The following is a 25,259-nucleotide window of genomic DNA, read 5'->3' on the forward strand; positions in this document are numbered from 1 at the left end:
CCTGTGGTAGTAGCCTCCCCCGTGGAAGTCGCCTCGCCTTCCCTCCCACTGGTCCCCTGGGCGTCCGTTGTCCCTGCCTCGGAGGATCCGTGGGCCACTGTCTCCCCACTTGCCGGTGCCTCAGCTCCCTCGCCTGATGTTGATGCTGGACCAGACACACATAAGAGAACAGGGATGGGGAGACAAAACAGGAGAGACACTTGCAAGTAGCTGAATGCTGATACACAATGGCCAGACATACACCTACGCAGCAGACACACCCAACAGGCAGCACCGTGCACTAGGCCCATGGCCCTGACTACTGGGCAGTATACTGATCTACACCGATATCCTGTCATTGTATTGGAGCTGGGTAGGTGAAACCTGACAGGGACACCCCTACACCCTTTGGGGAGCAGACAGAAGCTGGACACCAGTCCAAACCCCTGCTCTAAGCACCATGAGCCCTATCCCACACACACTCATCCTTCCAGGCTGAAGTATGGTCTGTGAGTACTCACGTCCTTGTGACTGCTGTGCAGCATTCAAGCGCCCATCCACGTTTGGGTACGCCACCGCCAGGATCCTTCGCATGAGTGGGGGGTCAGTGCCCGACGGGCACCCCTACCACGTTGGAAGGACTTCCCCAGCTGGGCCTCACTGATCTTCCGTACCCAGCGCCGCAGGTCCTCCCACCTCTTACGACAGTGGGTGTTCTGCCGGTTGTAGACCCCCAGGGTCCATACCTCCTTGGCGATGGCATGCCAATGTGCCCTTTTCTGGTGGGCGCTGACCTAGTAGGGAGACAAAGAGAAGAAACACAGAGGTGAAGCACCTGCACAATGGAGACAGCTGGCTGATTGTCAGACATAGAACAGACAGTACTCCCAGACAGGCAGGACAGTGGCATGCAGCATTCCATGCACCAAGTTCCATCCTGGTTCACAGGAGCACAAAACTAAGCAATCCACTCCATCCATTACACACACAGTGCCCCCCAAACCCGGACTCACCTGTACCTCTGGCCGGCCGTAGAGTCTGCCGTACCGGGGCAAGACCCCTTCCACCAGTTTCTCCAGTTCTTCCTGGGTGAAGGCTGGGGCCCTTTCCCCTGCACCACGTGGAACATCCATGGCCAGAGTCAGGCCTCAGCAGTACACAGAGTGGAGTACTTGTCCGCACAGGATCAGGGAGTCAAGTGATCACACGATGACGAACCTGCGTACGTTACGCGGCGGAATGCACCGTCACCGCCGGCGGCGATCATGATACACCAAGATTCCCCATTGGCATCCATGTTAGCCAATGAAGGTGCGAACAGCGGTCAACACCGCCGTACGCTATGACGTCAACCGCTAGCGGTCTTAGGTCACTTCCACAACGAAGGGGCAGAACCACATTAAGCAGACATTTTGCCATCACCTACGCATCTTGAAATTCTAATTACTCACAATGCTGGGCCTACTAGCCATATGAAGCACCTATGTCTCTATCTATGGAGTATATAATCACACATGATTTACTCCGTTTCCTCTAAGTGATGTAAATGTACATCTGTCAGCTTTTATTGTACAGACACTACTATGAGGAATGCAGTGAATGTTTTTAGCAAATATGCCAGTGTATGTGTGCACATGACTCCTTGTTCTTATCTCTCACAGGTACCGACCCTTGTGGCGAGGAAGGGCACCATCAGTGTACAGACCACTTGTGGATATGGGGACTATGGTGGAGCATCAGATCATTATCACTTACAGACTCACACGTACAACTATTCAGGACCTATGTGCATTACTGGATCCTGCACTGACTCCCGGAAATCGTAATCAGCATGCCATTCCAACTGAGGCGCTGGTGCTCTCCGCACTACATTTCCTGGCCACAGGCTCTTTTCAAGTGACAGTGGGCATGGGTGCTGGTTCCTCACAGCCAATGTTCAGCCAGGTAGTGACAAGATTTCTGGATGCATTTGCACAACATCTGCAATCCTATGTGCGATTCCCCCAAAGTGCTTACCTCCCTGCCATCAAGTCTGACTTCTATGCCTTTACAAACATTCCTCATGTTATTGGTGCCATTGATGGAACCCACATACCCATCATCCCCCCAAGTGTGAATGAACAGGTGTACAGAAACAGGAAGAACTTTCACTCCATGAACATCCAATTGGTATGTACTGCAGACCAGTACATATCCCATATGAATGCCATGTTTCCGGGTTCTGTCCATGATTCATTTGTTTTGAGGAACAGTAGTGTGCCACAAAAGATGGAACAACTACAAGAGGACAGAGAGTGGATCATAGGTAAGTGTGCCTGTCACTAACTGACACATTGCAGAAGACCAGCCTATCTTACTAAGGACATTCCAATGACGACTCTGTACTGACCATTTCTCTAGGTGATTCTGGCTATCCAAACCTGCGTTGACACCAGTGAGGAATCCCAGGACGGATGCAGAGAGGAAATACAATGAGGCCCATGGACGTCCTAGGAGGGTGATACAGCGTACAATAGGTTTCCTGAAGGCTAGATTCTGGTGCCTACATATCTCTGGGGGTTCCCTGGCCTATGGGCCTGATAAGGCGTGTAGAATAGTCGTGGCGTGCTGCATGCTGCACAACGTGGCAGTGAGACATTCAATCTACCTTTTGGAGGTGGAGGGTGCTATAGGTCCTGATCTGTTTCCTCAGAGAGGTGAGGAGAGTGATGGTGAGGATGAGGAAGGGGAAGATGTCAATTCCAGAAACCAAATGATACAACTCTACTTCTAATAACTGTGTGGGACTTCAGCCTGTACATGTGGTTAGTGACTGACACTGTAAGTGTGCCATGTCAAATAGGGGGAATTGGTCATGATATGCCAGTCATGGACCTCTTCAGCATGGTACAGACATAAAATATATGCATTCACTTCTTGAATATTTTGAAACACACTTTACCACCACCATGCACAATTTGACAACAAAGTTGATCCCTGCCTGTTGCATCATTATTGCACTTTGTTCAACATTGAAGACAGGGGACAGTGCTACAGGTGAGATATGTTGTTATTGGTGGAATACAGTGAAATGTGCTATGTATAGTTATGGAAGTCGTAATGGTTGGGTGTCCTCGAAACCGACTTGGTGGCAGGCCTGTTTGATATCATAGGTGGGTCCTATTTGTAGATTTGTACTTTAATTAGCCCTCAGCTAAGTGCAGTTGGTGAATGGGTGGGATGGTTGCTTGGCAGTAGTAGCAGTGTCAATTGTTGGAGGGGGGCTTGTTCTTAGCTGGGTTTCCAGTGCCATATCTTGGCCTGAGACTACGTTTGGGCACCTGCTGTGGAGCTACTTGGGGTGGCATGGTTGACCCTTGTGATTCCTGGGAGAGTATTTCCTGTGCTGTTTCAGCTGCTTGGGTCATCTGTTGTTGGTTAGCCAGGACTGTTGTGGGGCCTCTTGTCCGTGTGGGTGTCTGAGGGTTTGTTGACCAACTGCAGCAGTGCTCCAGCAATGGTGGCCATTGTGGCATTGTGTTCTTTCCACTGATCCATGGCCTGTTGGTGTTGTTCCAGGTGCATCCTATGACTTTGCTCCAGGGTGGATACAATCTGTGCCAGCCTGTCTTGGGTATGTTGGTATGCCCCCAATACCTCTGCAATGAATTCCTGGGCTGCTGCATCTATCCGGTGCCCTATCCCTTGACCCACTGGGGCACTTGACCTTGCCCTGGCCCCCTGTGCCTGTGTCCCCTGCGCAGGTCTTGACGTGCCACTAGTACTGGGGCCCTCGTCTTCCTCCATATTGGGGGTGGGAGACTGTGGCCTCTGTTGCTGTGTTCCACCTGTTTGTGCCCTGGGTCCAATGGTGTGGGCACGCCTCCCCTGGCCTGCTGGTCTTGATTGGGTGTTAGGGGTGACAGAGTTTTCCTGGGTGGGGCTGCTGCATGGTGAGCATCCAGGGCTGTGTGAGGGGCTTGCCTGATCATCAGTGTCCAGGTATCCTTTACCAGTGTCCTGTGATGTGCCTCTGTCTCCCTGGAATGCTGTGGTACTCCTTGTCCCCTCCATTAGGGTTGCATGGGTGGTGGTGCCTGTTGGGGGACATAGAAATGTATGTTACATAGGCATGGGGGTTTGAGGTGGACTGAACTGTGCAATTTTGTGCTGGTGTGCCTTTCAGTTGCCTTCAGGGGTGCCTTTGTGAGGTGGACATTGCATTTAGTGGCAGTGGTGGCATTACATTGTGGGTACGTGCAGGGGTGGGTGGCTGTGCACAGCGAGAATGATGTGGGCCTGGTAGTGAGTTGTGGGTGATGCAGGGTGGTGGATGTGGTGGGTAATGGCTGGGTGGGATGTCGGTCTAGGTGGGTGTGGTGGGGTGGTGCATGCATTTGTCAGAGGCACCAGATCCTCGGGGTCTGCGCACGTTCCCAACACGTCCACCACTGAACAACTCCAAGACTCTGATAGATAAACAACAGAGGCTAAGAGAGTTCAAGAGGGGAAGAGGGGATTAGGAAGGGAAACAGCTGGGAAGGAGACCTGTAGTAAGAAAAAGGTTAGAACACACAATATGAAAATTATATCTCCTGAAATCAATACTAGACTATGATTCTAAGCATAGTCATTCTGAAAACATGAACAATCTACAAATTAAGTTTAAAATGACTAAGTTTCAAGATGGCCGGATACCTGTAAGGGAATCAAGATGGATTAAATTAAAACTTTCTTATTCAAGTACTTTCCTTTACATGAGAATCAGAAAAACATTCTGACAAAATTTTAAACCAGTCATATAAATCCTTTTTTGAGAATGCATACTAGGACCATACAATATTGCATCTAGAAACTCTGATCTTCTGTGTACTCTTAAAATGTTTCAACACAAATTGCGCATATTGTAGATTTATATATATATATATATATATATATATATATATATATATATATATATATATAGTAAACATCATAAAAGGATTGTGCACCATGAATAACACAATATGGATTCAGGAAAAATAAATCACATAACTTGTCAACTCGAGTATTACATGATAAATATCTTAGAATAGTGGCATACAATAAAAACATGAATTAAACTCGAGGAGAGAATCGTGCGTCTTGCCGATTCGAATGTCACCATGTAAAAAGCCAAGAAATGGTAGTACGCAATGAATATCAAAGTCAAATCATCATTAAACGAATCGCGCGTCTTGCCGATTCCTAAACCACGATGTAAATGCCAAGAAATAACAGCTCACAATGAATAACAAGATCAAAGTACAATGAAACGAATCGCGCGTCTTTTGCAGATTCTTAAGCCACCATGTAAATGTCAAGAAATGGTAGCGCGCAATGAACAACAAGGTTAAAGCACCATGAAACGAATCGTGCGTCTTGCCGATTCTTAAGTGTTGGAAAATGGGTTATTGGTAGGGCAGGTAGGTACCTACACCTAGCAACAAGCCACTAACCTCCACATAGGTACAGTTAGGTCTCAGTAAATTAATCCCAGCTCAACCCTTGGTAGCTTGGCAACGAGCGTCAAGGCTTAACTTAGGAGACAAAGGCCCTCATTCTGACCTTGGCGGTCTTTTCGCAAGACCGCCGAGTTACCGCTGCGGTGAAGACCGCCGACCGCGGCGGTATGCCGCTGTGCGCATTCTGACCGCTGGGAGCGTTCCGCCGGAAAACCGCCAGCAGCCACACTGGCGGTCGGCGGGAAAGTGGAGACTGGTCAACCTCCACCGCCACGCCAGCAGAACACCGCCCACAGAATTACGACCCACATTTCTGTGTGGCGGTCTTCTGTTGGCGGTCTTCTGTTGCCGGTCACCTCCCCATGGCTCCTGTCACCTCCCGGAGGACCAACGCACAAGGTAAGTTGATCGTCCGTGAGGGGAGGAGGTGGGGGGGTGTTGTGTGATGTGTCCGTGCATGGGGGTGTGCGTGTGAGTGTGTAGAGGGGGTGTGTGAGTGCGTGCATGCGGGCGGGGAGTGCTGCTGTGCCTATGGGCAATGTGTTTAGTTCGGCGGGTGTGCATGTCGGCATGTATGTGTGCGGGTATGTGTCCCCGTTGTGTATGTGTGTGTAGGGGGTGTGTATATGTGCATGTTGGGGGTGTGTGCATGTCGGGGTGCATGTATGTGCATGTCGGGGTGGGGAGGGGGTTCGTACCACCTCTGGGGGTGGCAGGGGGGTGGAGGGTGTGGGGGGAGGACTCGGGTGGGTAGTGGGGGGTGGGGGAGACCCCTATCAGTGCCAGGGAAGGAATTCCCTGGCCCCGATAGTGCTTACCGCCATGGTTCGCACGGCGGTTCCCGCCCGCAAGAAACCGCGGCGGTAGGCAGGGTCATAATACCCTTGGCGGTCTTGGGACGACCGCCGGGCCGGAGTGCGCAAACTCCAGCCCCGCGGTCATGACCGCCGCGGCGGTCGGAGTGGAGAAGTGGCGGTCGGTCGCGGCGGGGACCGCCGCGGTCAGAATGCCATTTTTAATACCGCCGGTCTGTTCGCGGTCCGACCGCCGTCTCTCCGCCGACCGCCAGGGTCAGAATGAGGGCCAAAGTGTAAAGCATTCAAATATCACAAAACAGTAATTAAATAAAACACAGGAAACAGTTTAAAAATCCAAAACCAATTTATATAAATAGTTTATATTTTTATCTTTAAAATGACACAAAAACGATTAAAATCGTTTCAGGGGAACCGGAGATATGAATTTTTAAAGAATTATTACTTTTCTAGCGCTTAGAAACAAAAAGCGCCAATCGGGTCATCTGGTTGCACCTCGACCGGGGCAAAGTCAAACTTTCAGGCCGACCGCGATGGAGCCCTGCTCGGCTACAGGTCGCGGGAGGCCTCGGTTAAAAAGTTACCTTCTGACTTAGTCTTTATTTTGAAGTTTTTCTTCACCGGGACGAACCTGCCAGTTGAATCCGACCTCCTGGAGCCCTTGTCCGGATACGCGATGTGGGTTTCCTCAGTGGAGACTTTTACCTTCGGACTTAGTCATTTTTTCGAGATGAAAATCCTTCGACCGGGGTAAACCTGGATCTTGATCCGACGTCCATGGAGCCCTTCTCGGATACGATGGCTGGGAGGTCCCGGTCAACTTTTTACGTTCGGACTTAATCTCTTTTTTTGATGTTTTTCTTTACCGGGACGAACCACGAAGTCAGGCCGGGTCGCGGTTGAGGCAAGTCGGCTAGAATTTCCGCGGCGGGTCGGTCCCTCTCTGGAGCTTTTTTCCAAAAATTCTCAAATCTTTTCCAAACTTCTGGGGCTACACCCAGATGTTCTTTTGAGGTTCTTTTGGGGTCCACAGCTCACCCCAAGGGTCCAGAAGTTCTGTGATGGTCCTTGGGGGGTGCGGACTTCAACTCCCAGAATGCACCTAGCGCAAACTCCTTTTTGGCCACTGGACAGTGGTCAGCTGGTCGCTTTCTTCAGGAGTTGGTGCAGGGGACTCTGGTTTAGCAATTTTTCACCTGTAGCAAACAGGGAGTCCCTCCTTGAACCAGTTGAAGCCAGGCAAAGTCCTTCTTGTGGTGAAGCCCAAGTGTGCAGCTGGTGCAGTCCTTCTGAGTGCAGGGTCCAGGTGCAGGCCAGGGGTCCAGCAGGGCAGTCCTTCTTCTTCTTTAGTTCCTTTCTTGTTGAATTCTGGAGGGGATCTGAGGTGTGGGGGCAGGTCTGCCAGTTTTATCCTTGCTCCTGTGTGAAAAGCAGGGGGGTCCTGGTCCTCCAATCAGGTACAGGGTCGTCCCCCTGTGATGACCACTTCCTGGGAAGTGTGGCAAAAATCCATCCCAAAAGGCAACAGTCTCTAAAAATCCAACATGGCTGAATCTGATTTTTGGAGGTTACATCTGGCTGAGCCCACCCACTGGTGTGGCTAAAAATCATAAACACACCCCTCTCCTGCCCTCTCCTAATCTAATCAAGGGGGCACCTAGCTGTCTGGGGTTGCAGGATGTGGGGGTGTTGCTGGGTGCTCCAGATGTCCTTCTCTGCCTTTGAAGACCAGTTTGGCAGCCCTCCCCCTTCCTGCCTCACCATCTGCTGAGGGGAGATTCTCTCCCCCAAGCACATTCCTTTGTGTGAAGCCAGGCCACTTCACACCTCATCAAGGCAGCCTGGCAGAAGCTGCTGCAGGCTGGCCAATCAGAGCACAGCAGCAAAAACAATGCAGAGCTGAAATTGGCAACTTTTTAGGTAAAGTCTAAACTTTTTACCTGAACAAGTTATATTAAATCCAACAACTGGATGTTGTGGGATTTATTACAACAATTAATTTGATACCAAATTCTTGGTATGTAACATTTAAGGAGACTTTAAAATTTTAAATAAAGTCTGCCCATTCTAGCCTATGAAGGCCCTTTACTTCAATGAGGGAAAAACAAATTTGGCTGTTTTTACCTCACCAGGGCTTATAAATCTATTTTTATAAAGTCCCTGCTTATAGTTACATGGCACCTAGCCCTAGGGGCACGTAAGGCACACCTTAGGGGTGACTTATATGTAAAAAAAAGGTAGTTTAAGACTTTGGAAGTACCTTTAATTCCAAAGTCGAATTTGCATATAACTTTAATTTAAAAGCAGCCAGCAAGGCAGGCTTGCTTTTAAAATGACACTGGGCACCTCAGCAGTGCACCTAGGTGTGCACCACCTATGCTGTGGTCCCTAAACCTACATGCCCTACCATATACTAGGGACTTATAGGTAGGTTAACTTAGCAAATTATAATTAGCCTAATTTGCATATCCATTTTACACAGAGCACAGGCCCTGGGACTGGTTAGCAGTACCCAGGGCACCATCAAAGTCAGGAAAACACCAGCAAAAAGAGGAAAATGGGGGCAAAAAGTTATGGGGCCTCTGCAATCAGCCCTGTTTTCTCACACAACCCCCCCCCCAGCCCACACGCCCAGGAGACTCAGCCCAACCCTGGGAGAGTCTTCCTGGCTTGTTAGGCGAGGAAGACAGTGAAGAAAACTAGCTGTCCCTTTGCAGGGCCTACTCTGCCTTATATCCTCCTGTCAGGGTCACTCCCTATGGGTAGTGAAGCCATCCCAACAGTAAAAGGACCCAACTCAAACTGAAACTTCCCTCTAGGGGGGTCTTCCTCCTTTCTCTCTGCCAACTTGGGTAGTGAGGTGCCCACCTCCCCTACTCCAAACTTTGCTAGGGCAACACCTAGCTTACCCAAAGAGGTCACCCAACACTTGAGCAACCCCACCATGACCAATAGGGTCAGGGGGCCTACTTTGCCATTGGCCCTGGGGTCTGCCTCCCAGGTCAAGTACATTGCTGCCAGGAAGGCTAGCACCCAGCAGAGGCTACTGACAGCTGTCAGTACCCAGAACCACACCCTAAGCTCTCCACTGACAGGTGGCTGAGCTGTTTTAGGGGCATCTTTGGGGTCCTGGCACCCCTCTTGCTGTCTAGAGTGGGGTACTACCACCTCCTGTGGCAGACACCCTCCTTCCACTCTCCCTTCTGTCAGTGCAGGGGCAACACCTTGCATCTGGACAGCTGCCTGACTACTCAGGACTTCCTTGGGGTCAGGTGAGGCCTCACCAGTGCCAACTCTGGGCTCCCCCCTTACTGGGGCAGAGGGCCCTTGGCTCCCTGGAACTCTCTTTAAGAGTGGCCTACCCTTCCTTTTCTTCTTTCCTTTTCTTGGGGACCACTGTCTCCTAACTGTAGGGACTGACTCCCCAGGACTTTGGGTTGGGGGGGCGCCCTGGGCGACCACCCCATCTGTGACCAGACTCACCTCTGGGAGGTCATTGCCCAGGATACAATCTAGGGGAAGGTCAGCACTGACTACCACCTTAATCCAGTCAAGGATACCCTCCCTCTCTAGGGGCACTATGGCTACAGGTTTGGAGGTGACCTCCCCTGTGGCTATCCTGACTTTCTTTGTCTTTCCTGGGACATACATGTCTGGGGTCACTAACCGGTCACTCACTATAGTGTGACTGGCACAGGTGTCTCTCAGGCCAGTGGTAGGGATCCCATTCACTTGAATGTGGTGGAAGTGCCTACTCCCACCCTCAGCGATCACCAGCTTACCATCTGGTCCTGTCTCCCAGCTCAATGCTAGGAGGACTTCATCATCTGAGGAATCCTCCTCTATGGCTACACTGGACAGCCCAGTGCTAACCACCTTCTTTGGACAGGCTGCATCTCCTCTGAAGTGACCTGTCTGCTGACAGTCAAAGTAAGCCCTACTGTCCAAGAGCTTTTTTAACCCTGGGTCTAACTGTCTCTGCTGGTCAGAGTGGGAGTGGGATTTACTCTCCTCCTTCTTAGGGTTCTGGGGTACAGAGGGAGTCTCTGTGGTGGGCTTACCACCTCCCTCCTTAGGTTTTTGGGGACCTGTCCCCCCCTTCTTGGAGTCTCCCCACTGGGACTTGACAACCACCCTGGTTCTCAACCACTCATCAGCTGCCTCCCCTAGTTCTCTAGGGTTGGTCTGCTTAGAGTCCACTAGATGCTGGCGTAACCTTTCTTGGGTACAATTGGTCAAGATGTGCTCTCTCATGATCAGATTGTATACCCCCTCATAAGTATCTACTTTGTTACCAATAATCCAGCCCTCTAGTGCCTTTAGTGAAATGTCCACAAAGTCAACCCAAGACTGGGTACTGACCTTCTGGGTGTCCCTGAACTTCATTCTATATTGCTCTGGGGTCAGACCAAACTTCTTGGCTAAGCACCTCTTCATACTAGGGTATGAATCTGCCTTCTCCCCCCTTAAGGTCAGAAGCCTATCCCTCCCTGAGTTGGGGACCAACTCCCACAAAAGGGAACCCCAGTATTGAGGCCTAACCCTTCTCATTTGGAGTGCCCTCTCAAAGGCCCCCAGCCACTTATCTATGTCATCCCCCTCTACATAGGCAGGAACCACCCCTTTGGGTAATCTGGGGCAAACTCCCCCACCCATGGACACCTCAGCTTCTTTATCGCTGCTTCCATCTCTTTTCTCTTTGTATGCCCACTTTTTCTTTTCTAGAGCCAGCTTCTCTGCTTCCAAAGCTATATATGCTAGCTGGGCCTCCAGCTCTCTTTCTCTGATGGATGGGTTCTCTCCTCCTGAAAGGACCCCCTTCCCACCACTAGCTTTGGATCTGCCCCTAGTGACTGTATTTACTGAGGACCGTTCTTCCTCATCCTCACTTGGGCTCAGATGCCTTCCCTCCCCTGAGTGGTTAGAGCTTGCATCCTCCCTTCTTTCTCCCTCCTCTGGAGCTTCTTCTGACTCTGCCTCTTGGGCCTCAGCCCATGCTGTCAGGGATGTGATCAGGATTTGCTTCCTGAGATCAGTGGTTGCAGGCAACCCTCTTTCAATACACAACCCCCTAAGCTGGACTACTGTCAGTGTGGGTAGGTTAGCCAGATCAAGCTCCATGGTTCCCTAGTTTTGTGTCAACAAAAACTTTTTGCAAAAATTGGAAACAAGAATTTAGAAAAATTAAAAAAATTCAATAATTGAAATTAATCCAAATTAAAAATTAAAAACAATTTTTGCACTAGGACAATTTAAAGGATTTTTAATTTATTTTACCTAAAACTGTAACGTGATATTGAACACAAGTACAGGATCCCGTCGCTGCTTCCAATTATGTTGGAAAATGGGTTATTGGTAGGGCAGGTAGGTACCTACACCTAGCAACAAGCCACTAACCTCCACATAGGTACAGTTAGGTCTCAGTAAATTAATCCCAGCTCAACCCTTGGTAGCTTGGCAACGAGCGTCAAGGCTTAACTTAGGAGACAAAGTGTAAAGCATTCAAATATCACAAAACAGTAATTAAATAAAACACAGGAAACAGTTTAAAAATCCAAAATCAATTTATAAAAATAGTTCATATTTTTATCTTTAAAATGACACAAAAACGATTACATTCGGTTCAGGGGAACCGGAGATATGAATTTTTAAAGAATTATTACTCTTCTAGCGCTTAGAAACAAAAAGCGCCAATCGGGTCATCTGGTTGCACCTCGACCGGGGCAAAGTCAAACTTTCAGGCCGACCGCGATGGAGCCCTGCTCGGCTACAGGTCGCGGGAGGCCTCGGTTAAAAAGTTACCTTCTGACTTAGTCTTTATTTTGAAGTTTTTCTTCACCGGGACGAACCTGCCAGTTGAATCCGACCTCCTGGAGCCCTTGTCCGGATACGCGATGTGGGTTTCCTCAGTGGAGACTTTTACCTTCGGACTTAGTCATTTTTTCGAGATGAAAATCCTTCGACCGGGGTAAACCTGGATCTTGATCCGACGTCCATGGAGCCCTTCTCGGATACGATGGCTGGGAGGTCCCGGTCAACTTTTTACGTTCGGACTTAATCTCTTTTTTTGATGTTTTTCTTTACCGGGACGAACCACGAAGTCAGGCCGGGTCGCGGTTGAGGCAAGTCGGCTAGAATTTCCGCGGCGGGTCGGTCCCTCTCTTGAGCTTTTTTCCAAAAATTCTCAAATCTTTTCCAAACTTCTGGGGCTACACCCAGATGTTCTTTTGAGGTTCTTTTGGGGTCCACAGCTCACCCCAAGGGTCCAGAAGTTCTGTGATGGTCCTTGGGGGGTGCGGACTTCAACTCCCAGAATGCAACTAGCGCAAACTCCTTTTTGGCCACTGGACAGTGGTCAGCTGGTCGCTTTCTTCAGGAGTTGGTGCAGGGGACTCTGGTTTAGCAATTTTTCACCTGTAGCAAACAGGGAGTCCCTCCTTGAACCAGTTGAAGCCAGGCAAAGTCCTTCTTGTGGTGAAGCCCAAGTGTGCAGCTGGTGCAGTCCTTCTGAGTGCAGGGTCCAGGTGCAGGCCAGGGGTCCAGCAGGGCAGTCCTTCTTCTTCTTTAGTTCCTTTCTTGTTGAATTCTGGAGGGGATCTGAGGTGTGGGGGCAGGTCTGCCAGTTTTATCCTTGCTCCTGTGTGAAAAGCAGGGGGGTCCTGGTCCTCCAATCAGGTACAGGGTCGTCCCCCTGTGATGACCACTTCCTGGGAAGTGTGGCAAAAATCCATCCCAAAAGGCAACAGTCTCTAAAAATCCAACATGGCTGAATCTGATTTTTGGAGGTTACATCTGGCTGAGCCCACCCACTGGTGTGGCTAAAAATCATAAACACACCCCTCTCCTGCCCTCTCCTAATCTAATCAAGGGGGCACCTAGCTGTCTGGGGTTGCAGGATGTGGGGGTGTTGCTGGGTGCTCCAGATGTCCTTCTCTGCCTTTGAAGACCAGTTTGGCAGCCCTCCCCCTTCCTGCCTCACCATCTGCTGAGGGGAGATTCTCTCCCCCAAGCACATTCCTTTGTGTGAAGCCAGGCCACTTCACACCTCATCAAGGCAGCCTGGCAGAAGCTGCTGCAGGCTGGCCAATCAGAGCACAGCAGCAAAAACAATGCAGAGCTGAAATTGGCAACTTTTTAGGTAAAGTCTAAACTTTTTACCTGAACAAGTTATATTAAATCCAACAACTGGATGTTGTGGGATTTATTACAACAATTAATTTGATACCAAATTCTTGGTATGTAACATTTAAGGAGACTTTAAAATTTTAAATAAAGTCTGCCCATTCTAGCCTATGAAGGCCCTTTACTTCAATGAGGGAAAAACAAATTTGGCTGGTTTTACCTCACCAGGGCTTATAAATCTATTTTTATAAAGTCCCTGCTTATAGTTACATGGCACCTAGCCCTAGGGGCACGTAGGGCACACCTTAGGGGTGACTTATATGTAAAAATAAGGTAGTTTAAGACTTTGGAAGTACCTTTAATTCCAAAGTCGAATTTGCATATAACTTTAATTTAAAAGCAGCCAGCAAGGCAGGCTTGCTTTTAAAATGACACTGGGCACCTCAGCAGTGCACCTAGGTGTGCACCACCTATGCTGTGGTCCCTAAACCTACATGCCCTACCATATACTAGGGACTTATAGGTAGGTTAACTTAGCAAATTATAATTAGCCTAATTTGCATATCCATTTTACACAGAGCACAGGCCCTGGGACTGGTTAGCAGTACCCAGGGCACCATCAAAGTCAGGAAAACACCAGCAAAAAGAGGAAAATGGGGGCAAAAAGTTATGGGGCCTCTGCAATCAGCCCTGTTTTCTCACACAACCCCCCCCCAGCCCACACGCCCAGGAGACTCAGCCCAACCCTGGGAGAGTCTTCCTGGCTTGTTAGGCGAGGAAGACAGTGAAGAAAACTAGCTGTCCCTTTGCAGGGCCTACTCTGCCTTATATCCTCCTGTCAGGGTCACTCCCTATGGGTAGTGAAGCCATCCCAACAGTAAAAGGACCCAACTCAAACTGAAACTTCCCTCTAGGGGGGTCTTCCTCCTTTCTCTCTGCCAACTTGGGTAGTGAGGTGCCCACCTCCCCTACTCCAAACTTTGCTAGGGCAACACCTAGCTTACCCAAAGAGGTCACCCAACACTTGAGCAACCCCACCATGACCAATAGGGTCAGGGGGCCTACTTTGCCATTGGCCTTGGGGTCTGCCTCCCAGGTCAAGTACATTGCTGCCAGGAAGGCTAGCACCCAGCAGAGGCTACTGACAGCTGTCAGTACCCAGAACCACACCCTAAGCTCTCCACTGACAGGTGGCTGAGCTGTTTTAGGGGCATCTTTGGGGTCCTGGCACCCCTCTTGCTGTCTAGAGTGGGGTACTACCACCTCCTGTGGCAGACACCCTCCTTCCACTCTCCCTTCTGTCAGTGCAGGGGCAACACCTTGCATCTGGACAGCTGCCTGACTACTCAGGACTTCCTTGGGGTCAGGTGAGGCCTCACCAGTGCCAACTCTGGGCTCCCCCCTTACTGGGGCAGAGGGCCCTTGGCTCCCTGGAACTCTCTTTAAGAGTGGCCTACCCTTCCTTTTCTTCTTTCCTTTTCTTGGGGACCACTGTCTCCTAACTGTAGGGACTGACTCCCCAGGACTTTGGGTTGGGGGGGCGCCCTGGGCGACCACCCCATCTGTGACCAGACTCACCTCTGGGAGGTCATTGCCCAGGATACAATCTAGGGGAAGGTCAGCACTGACTACCACCTTAATCCAGTCAAGGATACCCTCCCTCTCTAGGGGCACTATGGCTACAGGTTTGGAGGTGACCTCCCCTGTGGCTATCCTGACTTTCTTTGTCTTTCCTGGGACATACATGTCTGGGGTCACTAACCGGTCACTCACTATAGTGTGACTGGCACAGGTGTCTCTCAGGCCAGTGGTAGGGATCCCATTCACTTGAATGTGGTGGAAGTGCCTACTCCCACCCTCAGCGATCACCAGCTTACCATCTGGTCCTGTCTCCCAGCTCAATGCTAGGAGGACTTCATCATCTGAGGAATCCTCCTCTATGGCTACACTGGACAGCCCAGTGCTAACCACCTTCTTTGGACAGGCTGCATCTCCTCTGAAGTGACCTGTCTGCTGACAGTCAAAGTAAGCCCTACTGTCCAAGAGCTTTTTTAACCCTGGGTCTAACTGTCTCTGCTGGTCAGAGTGGGAGTGGGATTTACTCTCCTCCTTCTTAGGGTTCTGGGGTACAGAGGGAGTCTCTGTGGTGGGCTTACCACCTCCCTCCTTAGGTTTTTGGGGACCTGTCCCCCCCTTCTTGGAGTCTCCCCACTGGGACTTGACAACCACCCTGGTTCTCAACCACTCATCAGCTGCCTCCCCTAGTTCTCTAGGGTTGGTCTGCTTAGAGTCCACTAGATGCTGGCGTAACCTTTCTTGGGTACAATTGGTCAAGATGTGCTCTCTCATGATCAGATTGTATACCCCCTCATAAGTATCTACTTTGTTACCAATAATCCAGCCCTCTAGTGCCTTTAGTGAAATGTCCACAAAGTCAACCCAAGACTGGGTACTGACCTTCTGGGTGTCCCTGAACTTCATTCTATATTGCTCTGGGGTCAGACCAAACTTCTTGGCTAAGCACCTCTTCATACTAGGGTATGAATCTGCCTTCTCCCCCCTTAAGGTCAGAAGCCTATCCCTCCCTGAGTTGGGGACCAACTCCCACAAAAGGGAACCCCAGTATTGAGGCCTAACCCTTCTCATTTGGAGTGCCCTCTCAAAGGCCCCCAGCCACTTATCTATGTCATCCCCCTCTACATAGGCAGGAACCACCCCTTTGGGTAATCTGGGGCAAACTCCCCCACCCATGGACACCTCAGCTTCTTTATCGCTGCTTCCATCTCTTTTCTCTTTGTATGCCCACTTTTTCTTTTCTAGAGCCAGCTTCTCTGCTTCCAAAGCTATATATGCTAGCTGGGCCTCCAGCTCTCTTTCTCTGATGGATGGGTTCTCTCCTCCTGAAAGGACCCCCTTCCCACCACTAGCTTTGGATCTGCCCCTAGTGACTGTATTTACTGAGGACCGTTCTTCCTCATCCTCACTTGGGCTCAGATGCCTTCCCTCCCCTGAGTGGTTAGAGCTTGCATCCTCCCTTCTTTCTCCCTCCTCTGGAGCTTCTTCTGACTCTGCCTCTTGGGCCTCAGCCCATGCTGTCAGGGATGTGATCAGGATTTGCTTCCTGAGATCAGTGGTTGCAGGCAACCCTCTTTCAATACACAACCCCCTAAGCTGGACTACTGTCAGTGTGGGTAGGGTAGCCAGATCAAGCTCCATGGTTCCCTAGTTTTGTGTCAACAAAAACTTTTTGCAAAAATTGGAAACAAGAATTTAGAAAAATTAAAAAAATTCAATAATTGAAATTAATCCAAATTAAAAATTAAAAACAATTTTTGCACTAGGACAATTTAAAGGATTTTTAATTTATTTTACCTAAAACTGTAACGTGATATTGAACACAAGTACAGGATCCCGTCGCTGCTTCCAATTATGTTGGAAAATGGGTTATTGGTAGGGCAGGTAGGTACCTACACCTAGCAACAAGCCACTAACCTCCACATAGGTACAGTTAGGTCTCAGTAAATTAATCCCAGCTCAACCCTTGGTAGCTTGGCAACGAGCGTCAAGGCTTAACTTAGGAGACAAAGTGTAAAGCATTCAAATATCACAAAACAGTAATTAAATAAAACACAGGAAACAGTTTAAAAATCCAAAATCAATTTATAAAAATAGTTTATATTTTTATCTTTAAAATGACACAAAAACGATTACATTCGGTTCAGGGGAACCGGAGATATGAATTTTTAAAGAATTATTACTTTTCTAGCGCTTAGAAACAAAAAGCGCCAATCGGGTCATCTGGTTGCACCTCGACCGGGGCAAAGTCAAACTTTCAGGCCGACCGCGATGGAGCCCTGCTCGGCTACAGGTCGCGGGAGGCCTCGGTTAAAAAGTTACCTTCTGACTTAGTCTTTATTTTGAAGTTTTTCTTCATCGGGACGAACCTGCCAGTTGAATCCGACCTCCTGGAGCCCTTGTCCGGATACGCGATGTGGGTTTCCTCAGTGGAGACTTTTACCTTCGGACTTAGTCGTTTTTTCGAGATGAAAATCCTTCGACCGGGGTAGACCTGGATCTTGATCCGACGTCCATGGAGCCCTTCTCGGATACGATGGCTGGGAGGTCCCGGTCAACTTTTTACGTTCGGACTTAGTCTCTTTTTTGGATGTTTTTCTTTACCGGGACGAACCACGAAGTCAGGCCGGGTCGCGGTTGAGGCAAGCCGGGTAGAATTTCCGCGGCGGGTCGGTCCCTCTCTGGAGCTTTTTTCCAAAAATTCTCAAATCTTTTCCAAACTTCTGGGGCTTCACCCAGATGTTCTTTTAAGGTTCTTTTGGGGTCCACAGCTCATCCAAAGGGTCCAGAAGTTCTGTGATGGTCCTTGGGGGGTGCGGACTTCAACTCCCAGAATGCACCTGGTGCAAACTCCTTTTTGGCCACTGGACAGTGGTCAGCTGGTCGCTTTCTTCAGGAGTTGGTGCAGGGGACTCTGGTTTAGCAATTTTTCACCTGTAGCAGACAGGGAGTCCCTCCTTGAACCAGTTGAAGCCAGGCAAAGTCCTTTTTGTGGTGAAGCCCAAGTGTGCAGCTGGTGCAGTCCTTCTGAGTGCAGGGTCCAGGTGCAGGCCAGGGGTCCAGCAGGGCAGTCCTTCTTCTTCTTTAGTTCCTTTCTTGTTGAATTCTGGAGGGGATCTGAGGTGTGGGGGCAGGTCTGCCAGTTTTATCCTTGCTCCTGTGTGAAAAGCAGGGGGGTCCTGGTCCTCCAATCAGGTACAGGGTCGTCCCCCTGTGATGACCACTTCCTGGGAAGTGTGGCAAAAATCCATCCCAAAAGGCAACAGTCTCTAAAAATCCAACATGGCTGAATCTGATTTTTGGAGGTTACATCTGGCTGAGCCCACCCACTGGTGTGGCTAAAAATCATAAACACACCCCTCTCCTGCCCTCTCCTAATCTAATCAAGGGGGCACCTAGCTGTCTGGGGTTGCAGGATGTGGGGGTGTTGCTGGGTGCTCCAGATGTCCTTCTCTGCCTTTGAAGACCAGTTTGGCAGCCCTCCCCCTTCCTGCCTCACCATCTGCTGAGGGGAGATTCTCTCCCCCAAGCACATTCCTTTGTGTGAAGCCAGGCCACTTCACACCTCATCAAGGCAGCCTGGCAGAAGCTGCTGCAGGCTGGCCAATCAGAGCACAGCAGCAAAAACAATGCAGAGCTGAAATTGGCAACTTTTTAGGTAAAGTCTAAACTTTTTACCTGAACAAGTTATATTAAATCCAACAACTGGATGTTGTGGGATTTATTACAACAATTAATTTGATACCAAATTCTTGGTATGTAACATTTAAGGAGACTTTAAAATTTAAAATAAAGTCTGCCCATTCTAGCCTATGAAGGCCCTTTACTTGAATGAGGGAAAAACGAATTTGGCTGTTTTTACCTCACCAGGGCTTATAAATCTATTTTTATAAAGTCCCTGCTTATAGTTACATGGCACCCAGCCCTAGGGGCTTATGTAAAAATAAGGTAGTTTAAGACTTTGGAAGTACCTTTAATTCCAAAGTCGAATTTGCATATAACTTTAATTTAAAAGCAGCAAGCAAGGCAGGCTTGCTTTTAAAATGACACTGGGCACCTCAGCAGTGCACCTAGGTGTGCACCACCTATGCTGTGGTCCCTAAACCTACATGCCCTACCATATACTAGGGACTTATAGGTAGGTTAACTTAGCCAATTATAATTAGCCTAATTTGCATATCCATTTTACACAGAGCACAGGCCCTGGGACTGGTTAGCAGTAACCAGGGCACCATCAAAGTCAGGAAAACACCAGCAAAAAAGAGGAAAATGGGGGCAAAAAGTTATGGGGCCTCTGCAATCAGCCCTGTTTTCTCACATTAAGCCACCATGCAAATGTCAAGAAATGATAGCGCGCAATGAACAACAAGATTAAAGCACCATGAAACGAATCGCGCGTCTTGCCGATTCGTAAGCCACCATACAAATGTCAAGGAATGGTAGCGCGCAATGAATAACAAGATTAAATCAGCATGAAACGAATTGCGCGTCTTGCCGATTCGTAAACCACCATACAAATGTCAAGAAATGGTAGCGCGCAAAGTAATCTGTTAATCATTAAAGAATTAAGCCAAGAATATGAAAGTTCTCGATAACGGCGTTGGGAGGCCAGCCCAACCACCGTCTTACCGCCCAGAACAAGGATCACCAATGAAGAATGAAGGGCAGAGGCCTGGAAGATCAAATAGGCCACCGGGACAGGAGCTCAAGAAGTAGCTGCTGCTCTGCACTGGGACTTCTGAATAGTGAGCACTTGGAGCTGGGCTGGCTCCCTTTTATAGAGTCTTTGCCCAGCCCACAACCACACCCAGGCATGCTGCAGGGAAAGTCTCTGGAAGCCCGTGGAAAGGGACCACACCCTAACACACTCTGAAAGCCTGCAGCAATACATTGCAAATGAACAGTATTTGTAAACACATTACAAATAAGTCTTCAGGATTAAACTCTGCAAAGCAAAAGGTTAAACAACAACATATCAGCACAATGCATAAATTACGTTGTTTTGAGAGTGCTGGGTTTTTGCATTCTAGTCGCCAATAGAGCGCGCACTGCACTGGTGTTGACAGTACTCCCCTCTCCCAGATGCGCTCTAGGGCCTGGTTTGCCTGGATTAAGACAATGAAAGCGTCTCACAAGTACTGGAGCATGAACATCAGATGCGGAAACCCATGAGTTACTTTCAGGACCATAACCTTTCCATGAGATTAAGTACCATAGATTACGCCCTCTCAGTTTAGAATCCAACACTTTCTTAACTTCGTATTCTTCTTCCCCTTGTACTAGAATAGGAGCTGGATGAGGGTGGACCTTTTGGACTGCCTTCTTCAAGAGGGAAGTGTGGAATACTGGATAAATCCGTAAGGATCTGGGCAATTGTAGTTTACAGGTCACCGGATTGATTTGCTGGAGGACAGTGTAAGGACCTACAGTATGAATTTGGGGTTAAACATGTGCTTCTTCTTGAAATCTATATGTTTTGTGGAAAGCCACACTTTGTCACCTGGTTGATATTGCGGTCCCTCACAATGTTTCTTGTCATAATGCCTTTTGTATTTTTGTTTGGCTTTTTCTAAATGTTGTTGAATCAGTTTCTGGGTTTGATGCAAATGCTGAATGGTTTATGACACAGCTGTAGTAAGAGAACTTTCTTGAGGAATTGTGATGGGCAAGGTGTCAGGATGATAGCCAAATAAACCAAAAAAGGGTGTAACGCCAATAGAAGTGTGGAATGAGTTATTGTAGGCTAACTCAGCTAACCAGAGCATAGATGTCCAAGAATGAAGTGCCTTTTCAGCGTAGGCTCGTAGGTACTGTTTCAAAGTCTGATTTAGTCTCTCCGTTTGACTATCTGTTTGAGGATGGTGACTAGTAGATAGTGTAGATGTCACTTGGAGTGTTTTACACCATGTCTTCCAGAAATTGGAGGCAAATTGCGACCCCCGATCGGAGAGGATAACTTTTGGCAGTCCATGATAACGAACCACTCTGTTCAGTAAAATAGTTGCCAATTGACTAGAAGTGGGCAATTTCTTACAGGCAATGAAATGTCCATATTTCGTGAGACTATCTACTATCACCAGAATTACTGAATGCTGTTGAACCACTGGCAGACCAGTAATAAAGTCTAAAGAAATGTGTTCCCATGGACGACTTGGGGTTGGAAGTGGATGTAACAACCCTTTTGGTTTTGAATGACTTGTTTTAGTGCGAGCACAGACTTCGCAGTTCTTTACCATTGCTTTTACATCTTTTGTTAGGGTAGGCCACCAAAAATAGCGTTGGATCAGTTCAAGAGTTTTAGGAGTACCTGGGTGACCTGCCGTAGGTATAACGTGCAACCAATTAAACACTATCTTGCGAAGTTTGGTAGTGGGTACGAACAAACAAGCGTCGTGAAAGGGTAGTCCTTGCTTGATTGACCTTTTGGGGTCTGCTTGGGCCCATGTTTGCCATTTCTCAACAGTGAAAGAGTTGCGAATTTCTTCAAAGAAATCTTCAGTTTTTATTATACATAGAACCTTGCCAGGAGCAATGATAGCTCTGGAGGCTTGAAATGCAGGCAATGCGGTAGACTCTTGGCGGGACAAGGTGTCAGCTTTGCGATTATCTTTACCAGGCCGGAAGGTTACTACAAAATCAAATTCGGCAAAAAACAGCATCCAGCGTAATTGCCGAGGCGTCAAAAGTCTGGCGGAACTCATGAATTGAAGATTACGATGATCAGTATATACTGTGACAGTGTATTTGGCATCCAACAAATGATGTCTCCATTCTTTAAAGGCGTCACGAATCGCCAGAAGCTCTTTTTCAGCAATGACATAGTTCTGTTCGGCTTCGTTCAACTTCCGAGACATATAAGCTACAGGATGGAGTTGACCAGTATCTTTATTTTGTTGCGATAAGACGTCTCCTATTGCTACATCTGAAGCATCAGCTTCCACTATGAAAGGTCGATTCGCATCAGGATGAGTCAAGACTGGGGCAGTGGAGAAAGCTTCTTTCAAAGTAGAGAAGGCTTGGTCAGCTTCTGGGGACCATACAAACTTTTCTTTCTTTCTTAATAGCTTAGTGATTGAAGCCACTGTCTGGGAGAAATGTTTTATGAACCTCCGATAAAAATTTGCAAACCCCAGGAAACATTGTACATCACGAACAGTCTTTGGGGTGGGCCAATCAGATACGGCTTGTACTTTCTTTTCTGCCATCACCATACCTTGAGGGGTAAGAATAACCCCTAAAAACTCAACTGTGGTAACATGAAACTCACACTTGGTTAGTTTGCAATAATAATGGTGTTTTCAAAGGGCTGCAAGAATTTTCTTGACATGTTGGACTTGCTTGTTTTCATTGTCTGAGTAGATCAAAATGTCATCGATGTATACTATGGCAAATATGTCGAGGTACTCTCTAAGAACGTCATTCAAGAAAAATTGAAATGCTGCTGGAGCATTACACAGACCAAAAGGCATGACGGTGTATTCAAAAAGGCCATATCTTGTCTTGAATGCTGTTTTCCATTCGTCACCCTCTCTCATTCTGGCCAAATGATAAGCACCTCGAAGGTCAAGCTTCGTGTAGATTTTTGCTCTCTTTACTTGTTCCAATAAGACCGGAATTAGGGGTAAAGGATATTTATTCTTGATGGTGACTTTGTTCAATCCCCTATAATCGATACAATTTCGAAGTTCTCCATTAGCTTTTGGAACAAAAAATAAAGGCGAAGCTGCAGGAGACTTAGAGGGGTGAATTAAACCATTCTCCAAAAATTGATCTAGGTTTTTTCGTAAATGTTGATTTTCATGTTCTGACTGGGCATACACACGACAGTTGGGAAGTATCGCATCTGGGGCTAGATCAATTTGACAGTCATAAGATCTATGAGGAGGTAGGGTCTCTGCTCCTTTCTCATCAAATACATCTTTGTAAGATGAATACTGTTTGGGCAGCTGAATTTCTTTCTCCCCGGCAGTAGCTATGTAAGAGTTGCAGACTTTTGGTACTTGAATCTTTTGGAGACATTGTTCTTTACATAGCGCAGATGAGAACATGATTTTTCGTTCTGCCCAATTGATCTCTGGATTGTGATGAGTTAACCATGGCAAGCCGAGGATAATCCCATATTGGGGAGCATGGATCACGTCAAGAATGATTTTCTCTTTATGTTTCTTTCTTTGATTCTTATCTTCACAAATCATCGACAAGGGGATAGTCTGAAGAGTTACCGGACCTCCAGTCAAGAGTTTTCCATCGACTGCCTGGATGATTTCTGGGGTCTTCTTTTCAATACATGGGATCCCCCATGCACGAACCAATTGGACATCAACAAAGTTCCCAGTAGCCCCAGAATCGACTAGAGCTTTTTTGAAATAGATCTTTTTCTTGACCTGAACTCTTATTTCCAGTTTAAACTGTCTAAATTGTGAAGGGTCCACGGTGACACCCAAGAGCAACCCTTCTCTGCATCTTGGGTGTTTTAGTTTTTCCAACTCGACTGGTGCATTGGCTGCTACCTTCTGAACTGGACCTTGCTTGTTCTTTGGTTTGATTGGACAATCTTTGGCAAAATGACCCTTCCGCCCACAATAAAGACATTGTCCATTTTTTCTGTGTAGGTCCTTTTCATCTTTGGTCAAAGGTCTTCTGATGGTTCCAATTTCCGTCGGTTCCGGCGTTCTCTCTTTTGGAGTTCTTGAGTCTCTGTTATCATGAACACGCCATGAATATTTTTCAATCTTGTTGCGAGTTCCTTTACGTTCTGCTAAACGATGATCAAGCCTCAAGACAAGGTTTATTAATTCTTGACAGTCTGTAGGTTGTGGGTCGATTTGCGCTAAGATATCTTTTAGTTCCTCTTTGAGTCCCTTGTAAAACAAGACCGCTTGTTTTTCTTCAGTCCAGGATGTCTCGGCAACCAGCCGGTTAAAATTGGCTAAATACGACATTAGGTCTTGATTCCCTTGGCATAAATCTAATAATTCACGATCTGCTGACTGTGTTACAGTTCTACGATCAAAATCTCTCTCAAACTCACGAACAAAATTTCTCCACTTGTACAACAAGGGACTTCTTTTACGCACAAGAGGAATTGCCCAAGTAGCTGCATCCCCAGCCAAATACGATAACAAGAAAGCTACTTTGGACTGGGCATCGGGGAAAGTATGTGGTCTGCAGGTGAAGTGTAGTCCCACTTGAACCAGGAAAGATTGCGCTTACAAAGGGTCACCTGAGAAACGTTCTGGGGGAGCTAAAGGAATTGCAGAAGGAACATTTAGGGAAATGTTTGTCGGATTACTTCCAGAAGACTGAGAAGAAGTACCTGGCCAGGACACACCCGTGGGACTTTGTTCCTTCTTCTCTACCTTATCTTGCAACTGACTCACTCTCTCAGCTAAGCTAGTTGTCAATTCTTTGGATGATACCACCTCTGCCTGGAGCTGGGTGATAGCCTTGACTACCTCGTCCAGCGTGGCCATGCTGAGAACATACACAAACCAGGAGGATAATAATTTGTGGGCTCACTATTCTGTCAGAGTCACCAGATCCTCGGGGTCTGCGCACGTTCCCAACACGCCAACCACTGAACAGCTCCAAGACTCTGATAGATAAAACACAGAGGCTAAGAGAGTTCAAGAGGGGAAGAGGGGATTAGGAAGGGAAACAGCTGGGAAGGAGACCTGTAGTAAGAAAAAGGTTAGAACACACAATATGAAAATTATATCTCCTGAAATAAATACTAGACTATGATTCTAAGCATAGTCATTCTGAAAACATGAACAATCTACAAATTAAGTTTAAAATGACTAAGTTTCAAGATGGCCAGATACCTGTAAGGGAATCAAGATGGATTAAATGAAAACTTTCTTATTCAAGTACTTTCCTTTACATGAGAATCAGAAAAACATTCTGACTAAATTTTAAACCAGTCATATAAATCCTTTTTTGAGAATGCATACTAGGACCATACAATATTGCATCTAGAAACTCTGATCTTCTGTGTACTCTTAAAATGTTTCAACACAAATTGCGCATATTGTAGATTTATATATATATACATATATTTATATAGTAAACACCATAAAAGGATTGTGCACCATGAATAACACAATATGGATTCAGGAAAAATAAATCACATAACTTGTCAACTCGAGTATTACATGATAAATATCTTAGAATAGTGGCATACAATAAAAACATGAATTAAACTCGAGGAGAGAATCGTGCGTCTTGCCGATTCGAGTGTCACCATGTAAAATGCCAAGAAATGGTAGTACGCAATGAATATCAAAGTCAAATCATCATTAAACAA

The sequence above is a fragment of the Pleurodeles waltl genome, chromosome 5 (genome assembly GCF_031143425.1).
Source record: "Pleurodeles waltl isolate 20211129_DDA chromosome 5, aPleWal1.hap1.20221129, whole genome shotgun sequence".
NCBI lineage: Eukaryota > Metazoa > Chordata > Amphibia > Caudata > Salamandridae > Pleurodeles > Pleurodeles waltl.